The sequence below is a fragment of the Talpa occidentalis genome, unplaced genomic scaffold, assembly GCF_014898055.3.
Source record: "Talpa occidentalis isolate TD23 unplaced genomic scaffold, MPIMG_talOcc4v2.1 talOcc4.11, whole genome shotgun sequence".
Classification (NCBI taxonomy): domain Eukaryota; kingdom Metazoa; phylum Chordata; class Mammalia; order Eulipotyphla; family Talpidae; genus Talpa; species Talpa occidentalis.
In genome coordinates, this window is record NW_023601104.1 from 72,073,624 (window position 1) to 72,097,741 (window position 24,118).

General features: G+C 45.0%; 1 protein-coding gene across 4 annotated transcripts in view; it reads right to left on the minus strand.

Annotated features, from left to right (window-relative positions):
* Positions 1-24,118, minus strand: part of SPTB (spectrin beta, erythrocytic) — a 157,364-nt gene that overhangs the window by 92,240 nt on the left and 41,006 nt on the right. Inside the window, exon 1 of one of the 4 annotated variants that reach the window (XM_037503504.1) lies at positions 23,394-23,439. The exons of 1 other annotated variant lie outside the window; for it this stretch is intronic. The gene's annotated coding sequence lies outside the window, so the exon portion shown is untranslated. Of the gene's footprint in view, positions 1-11,214; positions 11,418-14,791; positions 14,847-23,393; positions 23,440-24,118 lie in introns of those variants that run through there. 2 more of the 4 variants (XM_037503507.1, XM_037503506.1) reach the window with 2 other exon arrangements.

Consider the following 24,118-nt stretch of genomic DNA (forward strand, 5'->3'; position numbering starts at 1 on the left):
CCTGGGTTGAGCTGGGACTCCAGGCAACTGCGGAAGCACTGGCAGCAGCCCAGGCTCCAGCCCGAGGAGTGAGGCCTGGCAGATGGCAAGGATGAACACAGCCCAGTTGGCCGCAGAGCCTCCTTCCCTGGTTCCAGGGAGGGAAGCAAAAACAGCAATGTACTAATGCTGGGGTCTGAAGGTTCCCCCTAGCTCAAGCAGGCAAAACACAGTAATCCTCAAGAGGCTGTGTGTCCAGGTAGCTTGCCTCAGGAGCAGACAAGACTGCTGGTATTTTACAAGGCAGTTCACCTCCTGAGAAGGGAGAGAAGCTTCCGGACGACCGCTCACATTACAAGGTCGGGCCAAGAGTCCTTCACCAAGACTCTCCACAGCAGCCACCAGAGAGGCAACATCCGGCAGGAGGGAGGGAGGAGCCCACTAAGTTCTTCCCCTCAGCATCAGACCATCCAACTTTCTGGGCACTGCTGGCCTGCCTTTGAGCCATCTGCTAAGCTAGCTCAGCATGAAGTCCACATGAGGCTTAGCCAAGTTCAGCAAAGGAGCAAGTGTAGCCAGGATTTGAAGAGAAAATTCAGTCTTGGTAATAACTTTGGGATACACTAGGCAAGTCATTTCTCTTACTTTTTCCATTGAAAAGTCAGGTATTATACTATCCAACTTGCCCCAAAAGGATTAGTAGGAGCAAACTTTGCAAACAATGCCTTGAGTTTATGAATTGCTCCATCCAGGGCAATGAACAGTTTATGGAAGATTCCCAGGGTTTATGGAATGCCTGTCCATGTAGGAATTCGAAATACCTCAAATGAGGTGGCTGCTCCTAAAAGGGGTAGGGATCCTCAAGAATTTGTTCCTGGTAGGCACTGGAAGAGAGACTGGCTGGTGTCAGGTGTGGGAGAACTGCTGTAGGGAGGCATGAGAATTGCTAGCACAAAGAGATAAAGCTGGCAGGAGATATTGTTGATGTGCTGTGGGACTGTGGATGATTTCACTACCTGCATTTGTGAGGAACAAAGTTCTTGGTTTTTCTCTGGGACTCAATGAAAATTTGGGTTCACGTTTTAATTTCCTTATGATTTGTCCATACGGCCCATTGTATCACCTTGAGGAATTAGCACCAAAATTGTAAAGAGTGGACATCAAGCCAAGTAACTCCAGAATGCAGAGCCTGAAACCCAAAACGCAGCAAGCAAGCACCAAAGGTACAGAGAGAACCATCTCCATTTTAATCTATGGCAATCCCTCAAATGATCTAGGAAAGTCTTTGTTTAGAAGCCCTTTGGTGCATATTTGTGGTAATAATCAAACCACAAAGAGTATCTTTCAACTCAACTACTGAACCTCAGAGAGAAAAAATATCCAGATGCTGGAAAACATTTGGGGTACAAAGGAATAGCTATTCTCTGGGAAATACAAATTATTTCTAGCATAAGCGATTTCAAAGAGACATCTGAATTCTTCTCCTAAATTTGTTGCATTATTTTATTTATTATTGCCAGGAATGCTAGTTGGCACAAATATTTATGTTCAAAATTTTACATAATTATGGGATCCATTTCTAGTCGGATCTCGGGTGCATGGATTCTTTTACCCCTTACAACATAATGAACTCAGCTAAAAATTAACAAATTTGCTAACAAGAAACCAAGCTATCATGACAATAGAAGCTATCATTTTTGTTCCACTTACCATACAGACATCTGACACACATTTTTATCCAGTCTAAAGCACAATCCTATCTGCAAGAAGGGTATCATTATTTCCATTTTACTGAAGAAGAAAATGAAAATCAAAAAGATGAAGTTACCTACTGAGGCCATAGTAGGTAACAGGGATTGGAACCGGGATTGGAAGCCAGGTGAGACCACAGCCAAAGCATGTACTCTGTGCCACGCCAGAGAGCAGGAGTTTCCACTAGAAATGAAGTCGCCTCACAAGGAATGGAAATTTACTATTTACAGTACAGAGGGTGAGGACAAGTACCAGGTGATATCAGGCCAAGGGGCAACTGTGTTAACTCGGTTTGTATTTACATCCTTTAAAGGTTAGGGTAGATGATTTGGGGAAGCGTAGATTTAGTATACTTTGCAGATGACACCACAGGAGAAGCCAGGGGATATTAACAAGGGCTCCACCTAAAAGAAACTGGAAACTCGAGCAGGGGATAAAATGAGATCAAAGGGAGGGGAGCGTGAGGCCCTGTGGAGGAGGGTAAGACATGGAGAGCCTAGACATTCTTAGGTGACTGTGACTGGAAGAGAGAACCAGCGAGGAACCTGCAATTGGACACTGAGTTAGTAAGAGGAAGGAAGGAGGAGGAGGCAGAAAAGAAGGAAGGAAAGCAGAAACTCAAAACAAAATGGCAGTGTTATCTGGTCCAAGAACACTTCCTAACAAAAGGCTGGCGCCTGGTGCCTAAAAGGGGCAGGCGGCCCTTGGATGATGGAGAGATCTCTCACTGTTTTGTGAGGAAAGCATGGAGGGGCACAGAGGCCAACCTGCCATTTCCACTTGGACTCATTAATGAGCCTCTTATTACTGAACACCCTAGCAGTTTAAAACTAGCTCTGTAATATTGGTTAGAGCAAAAACAAAAACACACCAAAAAATAAAAACAAACTAATCACTTAAAAACTGGTTAAATAAGGTATGGTTCTTCCACACAAAGGAACCATTTTGAATAAGGAAAATCTAGGGGTATGTGTATGTGGTAAAATGACCTTGTTAAATAGTACACATAGGGCCTCCCCTGGTGGCACAGAGGTTGAGCGCTGGGCTGCAAAGCTGCCCTCAGCCTCTGCAGCGCCGGTTCGATCCCTGGCCACTGGGTGAGGGTCCCACATTGCGCGCAGACCTCTCCTGCCGCCCGCTGCTCCCCTCAGCAGTGTATTTCGTCAGTCTGCCTGTTCTGCTCTCCGCTCTGGCTCTGGTGAATCCTCTCACCCTCCCGCGCTTCTGACTGTACCCAGTGCTTGCATAGATAAATAAATAAATCTTAAAAAAAAAAAAGTACACATAAATAGCAATTGTTTATTTTATTAGTATATGTGTAAAATGTTGGAGAAATATGCATCAAATTGTAGTAAAAGGGGATAAGAAAGGTGGATGAGGAACTTTAACTTTCTACAGTGTGTATTTCTGCAATATTTTATAAATTAATAAAATTTGTATTATATTTATAAATAGAAAGAAAGAAAAAGAAAAATTTAAGCGTCCTTGAAAAGAGTATGAGTAAAAAGTTTGTCTCCCCCCTCATCTCAGTGACGAAAGGTAAAGTTGGCAAAAACTGAAGTCACATATTTCCCAGTGAATGAAATACTTCATACTCCTAGAGTCAAAGAAAAATTTACTCCAAGAGAGCAAATGTGGCCTGAACTTTGGGCTTCTGCCCTTCCCCCAAATAGAGTCTGGGATGGCAGGAACTGGATTTCCTAGCAAAGAGCCCTCTGGTTCGGTGGACATGAAGGAAAACCCCCAGTGACATGAACCAAGCAAAGAAAACGCATTCACACCCAGAGAGCTTTCGGGAAAGAAGATCCTCCCTTATCATCATCACCAGCAGGCTCACTTTTCACCAACTCATTGAATGAGCCCCTTTGTTTCCCCTAAAGGATCATCATCTATTCTTTCCCTGCTTTAAAGAAAGCCCAGGTGCCCCAGAATTCAGCATTGAGAGGCACAGGAAGAGTCCCAATATAAATGTGTCCACGTTCTCAAGAGAAATAGGACCTGAGGTATCTGGGCATGGAGAAAAGGGGAGGGGAATGGAGGTAGGTGCAAAAGTGAGAATACAAGAATGGTCACTGCATCATTTGCAACAGCTAAGATATGGATACAACCCAAGTGCCCAAAAACAGATGAGTGGGTCACGAAGATGAGGCATATAATACACAATGGATTATTACTCAGTGATCAAAAAAGATAAACTCATGCCATTTGCAGCAACATGGATGGCGCTGGAATGGATTATGCTCAGTGAAATAAGTCAGAAGGAAAAAGAAAAATATCAGATGGTTTCATTTATAGATGGAATATAGGGAAACCTACAGAGGGTCAGGAAAAAGACAAAACTTACAGGCAAACTATAGATTTGAGGCCTACATGAGGGGAGTGAGAGGGGTCAAAATGGGAGGGAAGAACACATGGACTATGGTGACGGTTCACAGGTGATACGGTGGTGGGAGAACTATGGAGACTACCCCTGAGGGGAGAAATCAAATAATTGTATGAAAAAGAACAATGTAAGAAAAGTTTTAAAAATTTAAAAAGAATAGTTGCTTTATTACTATGCTTCCAAGCTTCCACGTGTGTCACATATGTCATATGTTGCACAAAAGAACACTAAAAAAGAAGAGAGGGGATGGCACCTGCCTCAGTATGTGGTGACACAGGTGCAGCAAATCTGCCATGGTGTGGACAAATGCATTGTAGGGTAAAGAAAATGTCAGGCTTTTCTGCCCTTCCGCCATCAGGATAGATGATGGATCCTTGTCCTGAATGCATGCCTGATGGCGGGCACCTGGAATAGGGTGTGGGCATAGGTAGATGGGATTCAGCTGAGCTAAGACTGTGCTTTTTAAGGGCGGCGTCACGGGGGGACGCTAGCAGCACCAGCAGCAGCACCAGCACCAGCAGCAGCAGCAGCCGCAGCCGAGAAGCAGCAGAACGAACGCTAGAGAGCCCAGATAGAGTGAGGACTTGCTGGGGGCTGGGAGGCCTGCCAGCCTCCCAGCCCCCCAGCCAGCACCCCTGCCTGCCATATGCCTGGTGAACCCCAAATAAAAAACCTGCAAAACTACTGAGGACTCTGACTCCTCCTTTACCCGATCTGCATGGGATCAGAAAACCTGCCTTGTGCCCTGTCCTGCCCCTTACAATTGGCGTATGTCGGCAAGATCCATGCAGACGGGTATTGGAGCCCTCCGAAGACCTGGAGGGACTAAGGAGAACAGACTTTGCCTGTGACGACGCTGGAGGCACCATGGCGGTATAGAAGATGGATACGTCCACGAGCTACAGGATGAGACCTGGCGTGAAGGAGACGCCCGAAAGGACCAGCCAACGACACCGGAAAGGACCAGCCAACGACACCGGATAGGACCAGCCAACGACACCGGAAAGGACCAGCCAATGACCCCTGAGGCAGCAGGCCATTGCTGAAGCAGGGAGAGGCCAATGGACTGATAGACTGATGAACTGATGATTTTGGACTGACAATCCCGCCAGAAGGCGGAGGACCTTAGCAGGTTATGTTTATTTTTTGAGAATCTGGGGGTGGCCAGTGGGCCTAGATGGCCAAAAGCAGCCTGTGTATGCCCAGTGGCCAGGTGGAGGAGAAAAGCCAACTAAGGTGGCAAAAGCTGGTACTGATGCTAAGTTGAGAAGCCCTAAAGCGGCTGTTAAGCAGCCTGGGTATGCTGAAAGCCCTGTGAGTCTCGTAAAATCACCTATGGGTGATGCCCTGCTCATTCTTGAGTGAGGGTGAGGAGCTGAGGAGCCCGTCCTTGTGGGACGGGTGGGGAATGTGGCTTGGGGTGGAGCCCAAGCCAAATGCAAAGTTTGGATCCCCAACCCATGTGCTTGTGCAGTGGGTTGGCTTGAGAGCAGGGGTCTGTGAGTCGCATGGGTGGCCATGAAGGCCGAGTGTTGGAGCGACTGCAGACAGAAACCCTGAGGGTTGGCGATTACCCCCAACAGAATAAAATTGCCAATCCCAGAGCTAGTACATCCTGGGGGTGGATGCTGTGTGCCTTGTAGCCTAGACTACAGCCAGAGAAGGCCAGGAAGCCTGACGGCTCCTGGTGTGATATAGTAGATGCCGTGAGTGATTCCCCTCCCTCGTATGAGCAGTGCCTTCGGCAGCAGATTTGGTGGCTCATCTGCTGGTACCAATAATTGTCTTTTGCACTTGGTTGGTGCCCTGCCTGGACTTATTTGTGTTCTGTTGTATTTTGTTATATTGTATTTTGTTATATTTGATGTATTTGCTTTTGTGGGCCATGGCTGCATTGTTTGTTTGCTTAGAAAATTGTGTATATATGTATAGACTGTATGGCAGAAAACCCTGAGGGGGTGGACTGTAGGGTAAAGAAAATGTCAGGCTTTTCTGCCCTTCCGCCATCAGGATAGATGATGGATCCTTGTCCTGAATGCATGCCTGATGGCGGGCACCTGGAATAGGGTGTGGGCATAGGTAGATGGGATTCAGCTGAGCTAAGACTGTGCTTTTTAAGGGCGGCGTCACGGGGGGACGCTAGCAGCACCAGCAGCAGCACCAGCACCAGCAGCAGCAGCAGCCGCAGCCGAGAAGCAGCAGAACGAACGCTAGAGAGCCCAGATAGAGTGAGGACTTGCTGGGGGCTGGGAGGCCTGCCAGCCTCCCAGCCCCCCAGCCAGCACCCCTGCCTGCCATATGCCTGGTGAACCCCAAATAAAAAACCTGCAAAACTACTGAGGACTCTGACTCCTCCTTTACCCGATCTGCATGGGATCAGAAAACCTGCCTTGTGCCCTGTCCTGCCCCTTACATGCATGTAGTAATCTATGCCAGGCATTTGGTGGCATGGAGAACAAGCAGTAACACAAAGCCCCTGTGCGGAGCCCCTTGCAGCCCCTCACAAGGATGGGATGCACTTGGTCATCTCCCATGGTGCTCTGCATGTGACAGGGGCCTGACAACTGTTTATGAGCTTACACTGGTCATCTATATCAAGGTACAAGCATGGCCATGCTGACCAGCTACCCTATCTCCTACTTGGTGCTTTGGAACCTTCCAGAGACGCATACCATCCAGCAACGCTTTCCCCAACTCTCACTGCCTTACCACCTCAACTTCCTTTTCAAGGGCTCCTCAGCTGCTCAGCTCCAAACTGTGTTCTCCAACACAAAATTTCCATGACATGTCTCCTGTCTCAAACAGTCCTTTTTCCATCGAGTTCCCTGAAAAGCAGTTTGCACTCACTGCCTTCTCCCCCTCACCACAGCTTCACTCTAATTCCCCATAGCTGAATTCTGGCTCTCTACTAAAAGTATTTTCTTGAGGTTCACTTGAGTCTCTCTCAAGGTTAATAACCTCCACTTGTTGTTTCCCACATAATCCCTCTCCCAAATGAGACACTATTAACCATCGTTTTCTAGAAGCTGGGTTTTCATGGCTTTGGATTTTCTTGGTTCTTCATACTCAATATCTTGTTACATCAAATCACATTCTCTAAACCCTCTTCCTCCACCCATCCCTTAAAAATAAGCATGACCCAAAGTCGGTGTCTGTTCTCATCCCTCAGATGATCCTTCCCACTTTCTGTACTGAGGACTGTCTGGGTTCACACCTCCAGGCCTGGCCCCTTTTGGGCTCCAGATTTGCTACAGAACCACCACTGGCACTTGTCTCTGATTCTCCCCACTTGACATGATCACCACTGCTCTTTAAAGACTAAATTTCTCGGGCCTCCCTAGTGGCACAAGGGGTTAAGACGCAATCTATGAGGCTATCTGCAGCCACTGCAGCACGAATTTGATCCCCAGCCAGGGAGCTACCCATATGGCACAGCAGACCACTCCTGACTCGCCCGCTGCTCCCTTCAGCAGTGTATTTCAGCCAGTCTGCTGTTCTGCTCCCCACTCTGTCTCTGGTGAATCCTCTCACTCCCCCGCACCTCTGGCCTGTACCCCAGTTCTTGTATGCATAAATTTTTAAAAATATATATAAAGACTCAAATCTCAATAAATCCTGAGTGGGAAAACTCTCCTTCAACAGTCCTCTCCTTACTTTGATGCCACTGGGCACAGCACATCTGCAAGTTAATTTTGAGGACCCTCAAAAATACTTTAAGACTTGGAGGAAAAAAAACTGGTGCCAAAGTAGAAAAAGATGGTAAAATCAAAATTAAAAATAGTTGCAAAATTCCTTTCAAATAGTTTTGACAGTAAAACATATTAATAAGGGGTACTGGAAAACTGGTCATTTTAATATTTGGTCCTTTCTGTGGCAAAGCCCACAAAGGTGGACAATGGGTCCAACCCCACACAGAAAAAGTCCAGATACTTTGACTTCTTGGCATCTCTTGAATTCACTTTCTCCCTCCCAGCCCCTCTGATGTAGACTCTGTGGAGTCCTCTGCTATATTTCTGCAAGATGTCCTAAAACACAGCTGATAACACATCACTCCCCTGTTCAAAAATTTTAATAGTGCCCCCTGGATCTGAAATATAAACTACAAGTTCTTTCAATGGCATTCAAGGCCTACTACAATCTAGCCCCACCTGCCTCTTGGGCCCCTGTCACGCTCCCCCTCCCACAGCCACAGTGGACTCAGCATGTCCCTTAGGCCCTCATCTGTCTGGTGGAATGCCCTTCTCCTACTTTGTAGTGGAAACTTGCACTTGTGTCAACGGTCAGTTGAGATGGCTGATCACTACTTAGCGAGCAGGGATCCTCCTTCCCAGCATCAGACTAACACAGTCCTGGCTTCCTGAGACCCTGGAGCAGTGTTCCACCCATGATGGCACTTGCCTCGCTCAGCCTTGTGTTTCACACAGTCTCACAAGTCTGTCCCCATTGTGAAACCATACACCTCTCAAGAGCAGGACTATGTTTTAATCAATCGACTCTGTTTCCACACAGCCTAGCACACAGCAGACAATAATGCATCGTGAAGAGCAGCCACCTCTTGTTCCTCCTACCACATCATTCTGACTCTGCTCACCTGCTGCCTGGTCTTCCACGTCATTGCCGTGTGCATAGTGCACCCTTAGCTTAACTAACAAACTTGGAAACAATGAAAGAACACTTTGCTTCAAACCCACCATAACCATTCTCCCCAGTGGAATAGAATTCAGATGGCCAGAGAGAACATAGGCTTTGGTATCAAGCAAATTTGGGCTTAAATCTGGATCAGCATTTAATTGACTGTGTAAACTAAAGAAAACTTGGCTTGACGAGCCTCTGCCTCATCAATAAAATGGGAATGATATCTAACTCAGGGGACTATTGTGAGAATTAAATGAGGTAAGTCATGTGACGCTCCTAACAGGGCACCTGACAAGGACCCATAAGTAGCAGCAGCAGGAAACAGAAGCAGGGGCTCAGATTTCTCAAACCAGTTGGGCAATGTGACCTTGTCAGAAGTCATTTCTCTCCCTAGATGCTCATATAGAAGAGATTCTTACATCAGCATCATGAATTTAGGACTCAGATTCCATGATGCTGCTTCTAATTCTCACTATGGAGAAACAGAAGAAGCATAAGATGCAACAGCTATTAAGAATTAAAGAGGGGAGAAAAAAAAAAAGAATTAAAGAGGGGCCTCCCCTGGGGGCACAGGGCCGTTGAGTGCTGCGCTGGGAAGCTGTCTGTAGCCTCTGCAGCGCTGGTTCGATCCTGGCTGGCCAGCAAGGGCCCCACATGGTGCCGCAGACCTCTCCTGTCGCACCCACTACTCCCCTCAGCAGTGTATTTCGTCAGTCTGCCTGTTCTGTTCCCCACTGTCTCTGGTGAATCCTCTCACCCTCCTGCGCAGGCCTGTACCCTGGTTCTTGTATAAATAAATAAAAGCTGGGTAGTAAATGTTAAAAAAAAAGAATCAAAGAGATCATTCTCTATGTCTTGACAGAATGATGTCCAATTGTAGACCAGTGCAGGGGGAAAACACAGCCATGACATATGTGCAAATACATGTGTGTATACACAGCCCCCACACACAAACACTTCATAGCTATATGTTTATATCTATATGTGCCTAGAGAAGCTTAGAGAGACATGAAAGAAAGTGTTAGAGGTGGCTGCCTCCAACGATAGCTCTAGAGATGTCATTTATCTGCCTCTGGCCTATTTGATTTATTTTTACCACTGGTATGTGTTCTCATTGTAATTTTTTCTGAATTTCTTTTTAAGAAACTGTAGGAAAAGAAGAAGAGGAGGAAGAGACAGGAAGGGAGAAAGGACTAGGCCATGGGTCAACAGCCCTGGGATCCACCTAGAGTGCCACAATTAACTAACCTGCAACCTCAGGCAATTTGCCTCCCCTCTGGGGATCTTCCTCAGTAAATGAGGAAGTTGAACCAGATGCTCTTTGGGGAAGATTTATTAGATGATGTCTGCAAGGTGTCTAAAGAACATCCCTCTATGAGATATCTTGATGCTTTAAGCATCAGGTTTTTTAAAAGTAAAATGCGGACACTATTTTGTTTTGATCCCCTTCACATGCAATGAGAACATAGCCCTACCATTTTACAGGCAGAGACCAAGTATAGACAGTAACTCTCACTTGCCAACCAAATACACTGCTCACTAGGCTCTGCTGTTTGCAGAGAATTATGATGCCAGGGGTTTTATAGCTCCCAGTTCATTCTGTGCCTCTTCCGCAGAGGAGGCACAAGGCTTATGCAAAACAAGCAGAAGGCACCTCTGCTGGTGGAAACAGGGTGAGATGTGAAGTGACTTCCTCTGGGTCATAGTATAAACAAAGCTCATTCCCAGCACATTTAGGAAGAATTGAACCCTTGGGATCAACTCTGCATCCCTCCCCCACCTCGATGGAAAGCTTCACCTTGAAGATGCGTTTCACTGCAGTCATTTTCTGAGCGTTTTCTGGGTCAGAAGCAGTGAGAGCAGCTAAACCCAGGCTGCTGAATGAATTGCCACATTGAGGCCATGGTACTGAGAACCAGCTCTACACACACCCACCCAGCTCACCCAGCCACCACAGTGAGAAAATCCACTGGTTGAGTATTTTTCCAGTTTTCTAGGCAAAGTCACTTCACACTGTTTGGAATGCAGACGACCTGTTATGTCCCCACAGGTATGGTCTTGATCTTGGAGAGGGTATGACTTCCTACCCCAGGAGGAGTCTGCTTTGGTTATAGCATTGTATCTCATTCTCTAGGCCTGTAAACACCTCCTTTCTTCTTGTAACTTCCCACACCAAGGGACCCTCCTGCTTCAGCGTGGGCATCAAGATTTCCCAACAGTTAGAGAAAGCACATACAGACTGCACACATCCACTTACAGAGAAAAGCAGCACCCGAGCCACGCCCCCCATAAGCAGTAACCTAGATTTTAAATAAGAAAAACAAGAGACCAAAGCATGGCTAAAACAGGGCAAAGTGAACCACCCTTGAAAATGAAAAGGACTGCTCACAAACCTCTGTGGCGGCACATAGTAATCCTTGAGACAGGATAAAGATCATTGGCCTCCACGGCATTCTAGAACTTACAGAAGTTGCTATTGGTTGACGCGGCTCTCGCTGTCCTCTCTGGATTGCTTGCAGACTGCTGTCCACTCATCACTGGCCTCATCCTGTCCCTCAGCACTCACCAGGGCCTTCAGCTGTCTTGGCTGAGTTCCTTCCTTTGCCTTGCTACCCCTCAGGTGCCCCAAACAAGGCCTGACTTTGTTCTCTTATTGTCCCAGGCATATCTTCCCAAGGCCTTTAAGGGCCTTCTATTTAGCAGCTCACTTCAGACCTTCCCCTCTGTCCCCCATATTTATAAAGCCTTGCTGTTCCAGTCACAGCCTCTGGAGGCTAAGAACCAACTCCTATCAATCACTGGGCACAGGACTCTGCAAAAGAAGAGAGCAGTTGGACGGCAGTGGGAGTGTGTCCATGACAGAGAGTTTTGTTGAAAGAAACAAAACAAGCTTGTAGGCCTGAGCAAGCAGTATTCTCGTGAGTCTGACCACGGGTGAAACTCTTTTTGTCTGGGTAAAGCAAAATCGAGGGCAGAACAAACCAACTGATAAATACTACAATATTTCACAAAGTAGTTTCCATCTTGACTTGCTTTAAGGACAAACAAACAGATTACATATGGGAAGGGGGAAGAATTTCCATACAGAAATGTTTGGTCTTTGAAATTTCTGAAATATTTTTCTTAACTCTTCACCATTATGAAACAAATCTATGTCTATCGGTCTGAAACATTCACTCAAAGAGCCTTTCATAGCTGCATTCTGAGGGTCAGCCTCAAACAGTCACGGAAAAATGAGGTGGGAGTGACTGTATTCTGAATGAATAACTAAAAATTTTTCCAGCAATAGACATATTCTGATGATGTCAGTTAAAATCAATAGTCACTTTTCCCTGTGATAAATGGAAAGTAATGGGGATTACTCCTAGGGTCTCCAGCATTCTTCTTCTCTCTTTAACCTCACACTTCACCAGTGTCTCCCACTAGCCCTTCTTCATAACTTTCTATCATTAACATTTTTGAATTAATTATAGTACTAAATATTCTCAAAACTTCCCAAACACCCAATTCAACCAGCATTTCTTGAGCACCACACATAAACCAGATGCTAAGTTTGGTGCCAGTGGCCCCATGGGCACCAGACACTGAAAAATCTTAATCTAGAGGAAAGCCAGACCTGTTCATTACCAACTAGGATGCCAGGTGAAAATGGACAGCCTGAGAATGTAGAGGAGGGAGTGGCCTCCCCTGGGGCAAGGTGGAGGGAAAGCATCAAAGGGGTCATATTAGCAGGGCCTTGAGAGATAGTGTTCACTATCCTTGTGGGAGGAAAGGATGAAGGTGCCAGGCATAGAAAATAGTAACAGCAAAGTAATGGAGGCATGAAAATGCACCCCAAGTTCTAGTAGTGACAAGCATCCAAGGTGGGGTGATGGAGAGGGACTATTACTGAGAAAAGAGGTTGGAACAGATCGTGAAGATACTTGTCTCCCTGTTTAGACATTATTTGGGAGCAAGAGGTAACCATTGAGGGTTTGAAGCAGTTGACTCAGTCTGATTTATTTTAAAAAATAATTCTAAGGTCAGGATATAAGAAGGGTTAGAAAGGTAAGGGCCAAAAGCCAATTATTCAAATACCGAAAAGGACAGTGAAAATTCCAAAAAAGGAACAGATTTGAAATTTTTAGAGGAAAAACGAACAGGAATTGGCAACCAACTGAATGTGAAAGAATGAAAAGAAAAAACAAAAACGTAGCTGACATTCCTGCTTGGGAGGATGGTGACAACATAAGCCTAACTACAAAAAAGTCAGAAGATCAAATTTGGGGGTAAAAGAGGGTAGAGAGAGATCCTGTTGCTACATGGTGACTTTGAGACATCTTGTTACAAGCAAATGAAGGCAGCCAGTAGACTGTTGTCGATTTATAACTAAGGAGGCACGTTGGGGCTAGAGATAAGGATATAGAAGCATTGGCAACCCCAACAATTCAAAGCTAGTAGAGAGGAAGGAACAACAACAACAAAAACAAGACAACGAAGAAGAAACAATGGCAAGTAAGCTAGGAAAACAAAAAGGAGAGCCCAGATCCCAGAAGCCAAAAGAGGGTTTAGTTTCAAAGTAAGAGTCAAATATTGCAGAAAAGTTTTGGTTCTAGAAGAAGGCCACTGACATTAATTCAGATCTCTTCTAAAACATTTTTTTTAATGTGGTTCTTAAACTTTAATCTCTGCACTATTTCATGGAATGATACAGGGGTACAACGGTTGATTTCATGAAGGCAGTCTCCTTGCTAATAATTGTGAACTGAGTGGACAGAAGTCCGACATTTTTTTTACTAAAAGCTCCCCATTGTCTTATTGTTGCTCTTTGATTGACTGAGGTCTAAATAGTCTAGAATTGTGGTTCCCACCCCTGGTTGAATATCAGAACCCCCCCCTCATGGAGTTCTGTCAAGGTAAAAATTATCTGATTATGATTCTGCAGCTTTTGTAGGAAACATGCTCACATGTTCTAAAAGCCATAGAGATGTTTCTCATGCACAGGCAGGTTCAAGTTTCTAATGCAGTTTTAGTACAATGATATGGAGAGCTGCCTCAACAGTGGGTATACTGTGCAATAATAATTAGCATCTTCATCCTCAGATGTCAAAGAACTATGTTGGAAGTAGAATTCAGAATATTAAATATTTATTAAAAGCTAATAAAGGGATTCAAGCCTATTAGATTAAATCACTGAAAAATGCAAAACAAAATATAAAGGTATACAACTAATTACCTTTGTCATTTCAGACCTGTAATTTCAGGATAACAGGAAAAAAAGAAACATTTAAAATTAGGAGTCATGGAGTGCTGCCCGACAGTGATTCTAGACCAGCAAAGTAAATACACAAGTTCAAGTCCAGCTGTGACCTTCGAGGTGTGTAATCTTGGTTAGTAAACTTCCCTAAGCCTGATTTTTTTCATCTGTTCAATTAGGATAGCAATAGAAATAACACCTAAGAATACTCAGCATAGTGCCCAGCACATAATGAATGGTGACTTATAATAATCCTTCATTCTCAACACACACACACACACACACACAATTATATATACTGAAACTTTCCTAATTTTTTTTAAAGATTTATTTATTTATTTATACAAGTACAGTCAGAAGCGCAGGAGGGTGAGAGAACTCACCAGAGCAAGAGCAGGGGGCAGAGCAGGCAGAAGGACCGAAGTACACTGCTGAGGGGAGCAGTGGGCGGCAGGAGAGGTCTGCGCACCATGCGGGACCCTCCTCCGGTGGCAGGGGAGCAGCCGGGGATTGAACCCGCGCTGCAGAGGCTGCGGGCAGCTTCGCAACCCAGCACTCAACCGCTGCGCCACCAGGGAGGCCCCAAAACTTTCCTAATTCTTGATCAGGTATTTTGAGCCACTTCCCTGAGTACCACGCATGGCTCTAGGTGCTGGGAATATTTTGAAAAAGAGTAAGCCCTAGTTGCCCTTCATAGGAAGCATGGTCTACTGGTGTAGAAGGCAAGGTGGCAATTACAAAAAGGTGATTAACAAAGGAATGAGAAGATACTGCAAAAATACAAAGGAAGAAGCATTCACTGTTACCTTGGGACCTGGAGAGGGAATGGGCTGTCAGGCAAAGCTACGAAGAAGAGGCAACACTCAGGCATTACAAAGAAATCTGCAAGGAAATTTTTAAGGATAATAATAAATATTGAGGTGGTGTCACACACACACACACACACAAACACACAAACTTTGAAATAAAAGTCAGAGACAGAGGAAATTCTTTGCCCAAGGGCACACAGCAAGAGAAAAGGAGCTGGAAGCAACCCAGATTCTTGTCATCCAGCTCAAGGAGACATTTTAGCTGAAATGAATCATCACATAATATTTGCACCCTTCCCCACCTGGGTTTGGGCTACATGCTCTACAAAGCAAATTAAACCTCTCCTGCCTGTCCTCTAAAAGTCTACAGTCTAAAAATAGGCAAACTAATATATAAACAAATTCAAGAACTTTGATGACAAACTATCCCCCAAAGATAAGTGTTCTCAAACACTATCTTTCAAGTTCAAACACTATCCTTCTCAGTTTTGGCCCCCAAGGTGAGAATGTTAATTTTTTACCTTTCCCATTAGAATTAAATACCAGGGGGAAATAGTAAAACTGCATGTTTTGTTTCTAAAAAAAAATTACTACTAGAATTACCATATGATCCAGCAATATACTAGAGTATATATTTCTGACTATATACCCAAAAGAAGTGAAAGCAGAGTCTCAAAGAGATGTCTCTACAGCCACATTCACAGCAGTATTATTAATCATAGCTCTATTTACAACAGTCAAGGGGTAGAAGCCACCCAAGTATTAACCCACAAATAATGAACAACATAAATGCATAAAATGGGATGATTCAGCCTTTAAAAGGAAATTCTGGAACATGCTACAGGAATGAATCTTGACATTCTAGTATGAAATGATATAAGCCAGTCACAAAAGGACAAGTATTATATGATTCCATTTATATGAGCTACCTAGAGCTGTCAAATTCAGAGAGACAGAAAGTAAAGTGGTGACTGCCAGGTGCTGGGGGGGTGGGGGGAGCTAGTGCTAATGTAGTTTGGAAGATGAAAAAAGTTCCGCAGATGGATGATAATGATGGCTACACAATAATGTGCATATACTCTGCCAATGAATTAGACACTTAGAAATAATTAAAAGGACAAATTTATATTTATATATCACAATGTAAAACAACACACTTTTTTAAATTGCCTGGCTACCACGCCCATCTCTAGGGGCAAATGAAAACAACCTGTTTCAGACATTTAGATGCAATGCCATCTGAAAGGGGACAAGAGCATTAGACAGTCCTTTACCCAAAGGACCAGCACCCAATTACCATTCCCTGGAAATGGACCGCTCATAACTCCAAAAGAAGGTGGTTTTGTTGGCAGTCATCATGCAGCAATTTTTAATTCATATAATCCCGGTGCACCAGCATCACCCCAGGAAGGGACGACTTTCAAAATTATCAGTTGAACCTCTTTGTGCAAAAGCATTAGCAAGGTCCTCATTAAGACCCACTACCGTAATTTGTTAATCTAGTCTTGCCCTTACGAACTTACCATCTAGTTAGACAAATAAATGGACATAGAAAAAAGTTAAATAACAATAATAAAAGTCTATGATTATGTTCATTTAAGTAGTACATGTAACTAGCTCTTTAAAAAAATTGGAGAAAGGAGAGAGTGGGCTGGAGTGTTCCAGGAAGATTGGTGGTAACCACTCCAAATCTGGGAGAGATATGTAGAACTCAGGAAACAGATGGACATCTGGTTCAGGTAGAGGGTTTGTCATGGGGAGAGGTAAAAGATATGGGTACAAAAGAGACTGAAGTCAGATTACAAATGATTCTTAAAAATCAACCATTTGAGTTTGGATTTCCAACTCTGCAGAGGGGAACCACTGGAGGTTTTCAAGAAAAGGCATTACATGATGGACATGTTGTTTCTGTTCCTTAATGGACAGAAAGGTAGATTCCACTTAAGTAGGTACCTGACGGCTACTAAGTCACAAATAATGAAATCAAATGTGTTGTTTTTGTTAAAACTATGACTTTAAAATATGTCAGGCCATGTAGGCACTGAGTTTTTCGTGAGAGCTACAGAAAGTTATTGACACTGTGACTTCTTAGGAGGAGGGCTGAAGATAGGGGGAGGAAGAACTTTATTTTTCATTGTATGCCCTATAAAGTGTGGAAACCCTTTTTAACCATGCATATAAATTTATTTTATAATATTAAAAGATTTTTTTATTTGTTGACCATAAAGTATTAAAATGGGCTTTAATCAGAAAATTCCAAACATTTCTAATTATAGAGTAAAATGTCTTTCAGTCCTGTTTGTACCATACCCTTGTATCTATCACATAATGGAGATATTGTAAGAATGACCTGAAAGTAATAACACAAAGCCCCACACAGAACTAACTGCATATCTAAGGCTTGGCTTCAAAAACAAACATGTCATGAGTCGCCCACAACAGAACACCTCTTTTTGGGTGTATTTAAATGAAGTCTGCCTGTGCCTAGTCCAAATAAACTCCTCAATGAAAAAGAAATAAAAAATAACAGCCCATAGTACACTGGACAAGCCATATCCCCAACAGTATAAATGGCTTTTTCATTCTTCCAGTTGCTCAGGTCAAGACCAAGTGAATCATTCTTATTCTTTTTCTCTTACCTTCCATGTGCAAATCCCCTCAATTCTACAAAGTCCCCACCTCTACCACCATGGCCTTAGTCCATCTTCTGCAACCTGGACCAGTAGCTTCAACCAATAGCTTTCATTCTACTCGCTATCACCACTCTTGTTTCCTACAATCACTCTTCCACAGGACAACCAGAAAGATCCTCTTCAGATACAAATCTGAACAAGTCACTCCCCTGCCTTCAACTTCCAGTGACTTCCTGTCACACAGGCCAAAACTCAAAGTCCTTGCAAGGCTGCCAAGCCTGCATGATCCAGACGCTCTGTCTTTGCTCCCTCTGCTTCAGTCACACTGGCTTCCTGTCTCCTCCTTGGACACATGAGTGGCCTCATTCAACACCCTTACACTCAACCTGAGTTTCTTCCCCCAAATATTCCCCATCTTATTTCATTTGCATCTCCAATGAAGTTAGACTGAAAGTGCTGCTGAGGAGAGAAAGCAATCACTGCCTTAACCAGAAGACCCCAGACATTCAGTCACTCCACTCTGAGGAGAAGATCTGGACAAAGCTCCAGCCTTCAAAAGTTGGGTCCAAATCAGGTTCTACCATTAAAACTACTAGAGGGACCTGGGGCAAATTGCTGCATGTTTCTAATCCTGTTTCCTTGACTGTAAAGCAGAAATGGTAACATCTTTCTTGGTTCACATGGTCATTGTACAATAAAATGAGGTGATGCAAACTGGGGAGACTACATACATCTTGCACTAGCTGATCTCTAGTTCGCAGTCTACCTCACAGTCCCTTCATTGCCATTGGTGAACTATGTTTCCATAAGGTCCCTCCCCTGCTCAAAAGCTTTTATAGATTCCAACTTGAAGCTCCAATGATTCAAACTTTTTCACAAACTGAACCCAAACCATCTTTCCCGTCATATCTATAGCTCATTCCTGGACTCACAAATAACTACTACACATTTCCCGATACCATCATGCTCTACTGCACATCTGTGAGTCTTAATGCAGGCCCCCAACACCCCTCCATCCTCCTCTTTTCCAGTAGGGAAATTGTAGTCACTCCTTAAACTCAATCAGATGCTTCTTCTGGGTTTTCTCTGAGAACACCCTTCTGAAGCATCCTGTTGAATCACTGCTTGTTTGCAAGTTCATTTCCCTACCAGCCCCACAGGTCTCTGATCCCTGTATGTGCCCTCAGTATATAATAGTGTACTGCACACAGTTAGGTATCAGATGTTTCTCTTTTTGAATATTTCCCAAGTGGCTCTCTCAAGTTGCTCAAGCTCTATGATGTGTGACCCAAAGTGGGTGTCATGAAAGGTCTTTTCTTACTTTTCTACCTCTGAGGAAACATGTTGGCAGTTGAAGCTGATTGACAGCTCCTAAGGGGCTTCTAGAAACAGGCAGGAACTGAGCTGAGGGACAGAATAAGGTGAGGGAATTATGCCTTTAAATCATTTGAAGTCCTATAAATTCTCAAACAAGACATACCCATATTTAAGTTTAGTCGAAATGGGAATGATTTTCAACTTTTTCATTTTCAGGATGATCCAAGTTTCTGTTCCCTTTCACTATGGTGAAAACTCCTGACTTGACTATAATTCAAAGCAATTATTGTTCTTTAGCTGTCAGGATGCCGTTATTCTTTTCATAAATATCCTGGATGATCTGAGCCCAGTTCAAAGCAAAGTCTATTTTTTCCTAGCCCTGTGCCTTTTCACTTGCTAAATTTATAGCGTTTAAATGAGAGGAAGAAAGGAAAGCCGCTTTTGCCCCCATTGCTAATATGATACATGCCTGTGTTTTAATTGCCCTTGTAATTATACCCTTGGCCAGGTCTGCACAGGTATAGTGAAGAAATTAAACATTGAGGCAAAGCCTAAAAAGGCCTCACTGGAAGACGATGGTTTTATAATGTTTTCTGCTACCAGAAGAAGGAAATAGAAAAATGAATGGTGGTCTGGGAATGTCTTAAGCTTAGCCAGACAATCCACTAAGGAGGCATTTTCTGCCTAGGATTGCCTCACAGACTTTGTGAGCTGTAAGACTGGGGATCCCCTGGTGGTTTGATATTCAGCTAAGGCTCACTGAAAATGGAAGAACTTGGATAGCTTGGCTGTGAATTAAGAAATAAGCACAACAACAAAGGGAAACATGCTATGACATTTTCTAAATATTTACCAAGGGAAGTTGACAATTCAGTGAGTGGAGCTGGATCTGACACTGAATTCTCCTGACTGCCTCCTACACCTTCCCACCATCACCACTTCCATCTCTAAAACCAGGTGACCTTCACCTCTGCGGTTGTCAGAGGAAAGAAGCATCTCTGTGATAAGCCCAGCAAATGCTATGTAATGATCTTGGAACACAGACAACCGCATTTTCTCTTCCTCCCCAGATTTCTTACTTAAAATAGAGGAGTAACCAAAGAGCTACCTGTGAAAAACAACTGAGTTAATACAAACAACTTGTAAGAGAAAATAATTTTTTCATAGTCATTCTTGGCTAGTAAGATCCATGATTTCAGAAACCAAGATCCATGAACTTCCCGACCAGTCCTCATTAAGAATTCAATTTCTCATCAGACCAAACAGCAGTTACTTTCCTTCTTAATCCTACTAAATAAACTGACAAATGTTAATCTGCAGGTCTGAGGTTATGAAAAAAAAATCAGACAATGAAGAAATGCATTTTATATCACTCTAAGCCTCCTGCTTAAATGTTTCCTATTTTTTCAGTCATCAATAGAAAATAAAATTTTGTATTTGATTTTGAAATTTGAAACATACTTCAAGAGCAACTTGGTGATTGGGATTAAATTAAAACAGGTGTCTGATAATACAAAAAGATTTGTATTTTCTTTGAATAGTAATACACATTCCTACTGTGTAAAAATGTATACCTCTGTACACCTAACAAGCAATGGGGAAACGATGGAAACAGCTTAATGTTTAATATTCGCTAATATGTTGTTTCCTGCCTACTACTGCCCCCTTTTTTTTTAAAAGTTGTCATTAAGATGAAATTTTTGGATATTAAAATATGTTCACAATCTCCCCAAAGCAAAAAAAATATCAGTGGTTTTGCTAGGTAGACCTTCAGGAAATAAACCCAATATTGGTCTTAAGAAAGAGAGAAAGAAATGGAAAGAATAAGAAGTATTGATGGCACATACCACAGCTGCACATGAATTGCTAGATAAATTACAGGTAGGTCTCACCTTTGAGCAGGTTTCTACAGAGAATGAGACTTCGTGACCTCCAAGGTCCTTCCCACACATAGCGTTAGTCTCATGCATTTTTTATAGTCATCTTCTGTCCTATCACACTGTCCCTGTGCATCATCAAGCACTCCTGGCCACTTCCAGGGCCCAAAGGAAAATCCGTTTTCAAAAAAAATCCATGCTTTGACTACTGCCAAAATTACAGCTCTGTCCTTGAAACAATGACCTGAACATAATGGGCAAGGCTAAAAACCTCTGAGCAAGTGGGTCCGATACTATCTTCAAGCAATATTTTTAAAGCTTCTCAGTTATAAGCAGAATTATTACCGGAGGTCTTGAGAGTAAAAGATTGTGAAACTAACAGACAATCCTATAACCAAACCTTCCCAAATTGTACTTCTATAGTCCCTGTCAAATGTCTAGTCCTAAAAAGAGCATAAACTCTAACACCTGAACTTGAATCCTGATCCCACCTCTCATTAGTTATGTGATATGAGGCAAAGTATTTCATCTCCTTGAATCTACAAGAGTTTAGTTGTGTCAGATGCTGATAATATGAACTACTTTGCAGAGTTACTGTGACAATTAAGTAGAACAATACAAAGAAAACTCTGAGCTTTCATTTATTCACTCACTTATTCATTCAACAAAGATAAATGGGGCAAGCACCCAGCTAGGCCTTGGAACAAATAAGAAAAAAATAAAAGCTATTTTTTAATACTAATAAGTTTGTTTTCCAGTAAAATTTGACTTTAGCTCAAAACTTTCATTCACACCTCGTTTGCTTAAAACCATCATTTTGTCAGGTATGATTCTGGATGGGAGTCTGCCTCCTGCCAAACCTTTACCTACCCCAAAGCTAATCACCAGCAGGTGTGCAAGTAGAGGACACCTTTAAAACATGGAGGAAGCAATGACCTGAGCAGAAGGTGGCACCCCAGCTCTCTGACAGGCAAGCCACTCTGGAAAATTTGATATGTCTGTGCGACTGGACAATCCTGGATGCCTGGGAGTTTTCAGGTGCCTTCAATTCTGAGCCGACTCAGTCTTCTGAGAACTCGGGATTAACAGGACTGGCTCATCCCCACTCATTGTGACTGGTCCGCTGATGGAGCTAAGAGCAATAGCTAGAGGGTTAAAGGTTACCTTTTCATAATTTAGGGTTTATGGCCCTCAGCTGTGCTTAACATTAGAGTTTGTTGGGTTCTGTATAAATGACCCAACTCTGAGGAATCTGGTTTCTGGTGTTCTTCAGTGTAAACCTATTATTCCTTTTTCTGCCTAGCCCACAGCCTCCAAGCAGTTGCAAGTCTAGCTGTGTTGGGTGCTGGGCATTTTGTACACTCAACAACTATTTTGCACTTATAAGAGTTTTCAAAGACATTCTGGAATCCAGGGCTCCTAGTAAGAGTCTTTCACCCTGGAATAGGAAATGACCTGCCCTGGGTCATGGGGTAGGAGAGTGGTCAAAGAAGGAATTCCAGAATAAAATTTGGAACCATCTACAGAGTTAAAGATAGGTTAGTTAAACAACAAATGTGCCTAAGAATTTTGATTTGAAAACTCCTCTCAATCAGAGCAACCTGAGTCACTTTCCTTAGAAACTGAAGTATAGGTTGTGACTACCTCCGAACAGTGGATTTTGCCTGGCTGCCTTCCTACCTGGAGGTGACAGTCTGGCATCACTTCACAGGCATTCTCGGTAGAAACATACTGTCACTATACAAACGTGTCCCCCCTCCACCCCTTCCATCTGATAAATCTGAAATTTACAAAAATAACAGTGGTTCTCTTATGTTCCTTCAGCGAGTTAAGCGTGTTATTATTAACTCCTGGCGCCTCTAATTGCTCACTGAAAACAGTGGTTTGGATATTAATAGGCTACAAATCAGGGCCCTACCTGGGGCTCGTTGTCACGGAAACAGTACTCAAGCCCTCAGCTACTTCCCCACCCTAGAAAGTCTGGGCAAGTTGGTGGGAGTTGGGGGTTGTTTCAATCTCTGTTATTTCTCCCAATTTCTGCTATTTCTCAAGGCCAAGTTGGAGAAGAGGAACTGTAAGGCGGGTGAGAGTAGACTGAACCGTAGCAGCTTGGAGGCGCTGAACTCTATGGGAGAGGGAGGGTCCCTGGAGCGTGGCATGGGCACTCTTATCTTGCCTCCTTGGATCTGCAACAAGCCAATCTTTCCGCGTCGTTTCTAGCGCCCGGTGCCAGGCAGCCTCTGCTGCCCTTCTTGCCTGGGCGCTGGGCTGTTCGGGCAGCGCGCAGTCAAGTTCCCCAGAAGAGAATGTGAGCAGCCCCAGGGCTGAGAAACCCGGCAGCCAGAGCAAGAGATCAACGCGGAGGTCCGACCGGCGAAGAGCAAACCCCCCTCTGCCCTCACGCTGGAGTCCTGAAGGAGGCGGCCCGGGACTAGAACGCGCTCCGGCTCACCCCCCTTCCAGCGCCCCCGGGCGACGCTCCAGGATTCGGCTCTCCAAAGCTAGCGTCCTGCTCGCCAAGAGCCTCCGAAGCCCACGCGGATTCCCGCGCCCGGGGGTTTTCGCTGCCACAGCAGCTAGGGCCTCTGGGCCCCGCGCCCACCCCTCCCAGCCCGGCCCCCGGGGCTGGGCCCCCACCTGGTCCCCTGGGTCCTGCGCGTCACGAGCCCCCTGGGCCCAGCGCCGCCTCTGCGCTCGCGCCGCGCGCCCCAGTCTTGCGCATTGGCACCCGCACCCAGCCCCCTCGGACCGCCCAGCCCTCCCGGGACTCACCTGGGCTGGGACTGTAGCGGCGGCCACCCCGAGCCCGGGGGCGGCAGCGGCGGCTGCGGCGCAGGGGGAGGAGGGCAGCGCGGGGCTCCTGGCACAGCGGCCGCCGGGCGCCTGGTGCTGCCGAGCCGCGGACCCGCCCAGAGATATAAATAACATTATCTGAGGAGGGACATTCCTGCCGGGGGACATCGCTGCTGCCGGGACCAGATAGTCCCGCGGCGGGGGCGGGGAGGCGGGGCCGCAGCCTCCCGCAGCGCCAGGCCCAGCCCCCGCCTTCCCCACCCACTCCCGCACCTGCCAATCAGCCTCCGCGCCGGGGGCACCTGCCTTGCCTCCGCCGGGCTCCGGCCGCCCGCATCCGCCTCCGGGCTGGCAGCCTGGCCCGGGGACACCAGAAGCCCAAGCCGCCCGCAGCGCCCCCATAGTTGCTCACCTCCCCAAACCGCCAGCTAGCCCGAGCCCCCTGCAACGGGAAAAGGGTTCGACTCTGCAGCTCGGGCCTAATTTGTGCACCCTGGACCGCGAGCCTGGCCACGAAAAAAATCCTCCAGCCTTTCCTGCCCCGTGTCTCCACTGTATACTGTCAGGTTTTCAAAAATATATTACAAGACAATCGTAGGCCGTAGGGTGAGCGAGGCGAGCGTCCAAGCAGTGCGCCCCCGCTGCGGTGGTTTTGGAAGGTATAGATTGCACCCGGGGCTGGGATGTTAGCGCGCTCCGGGGCG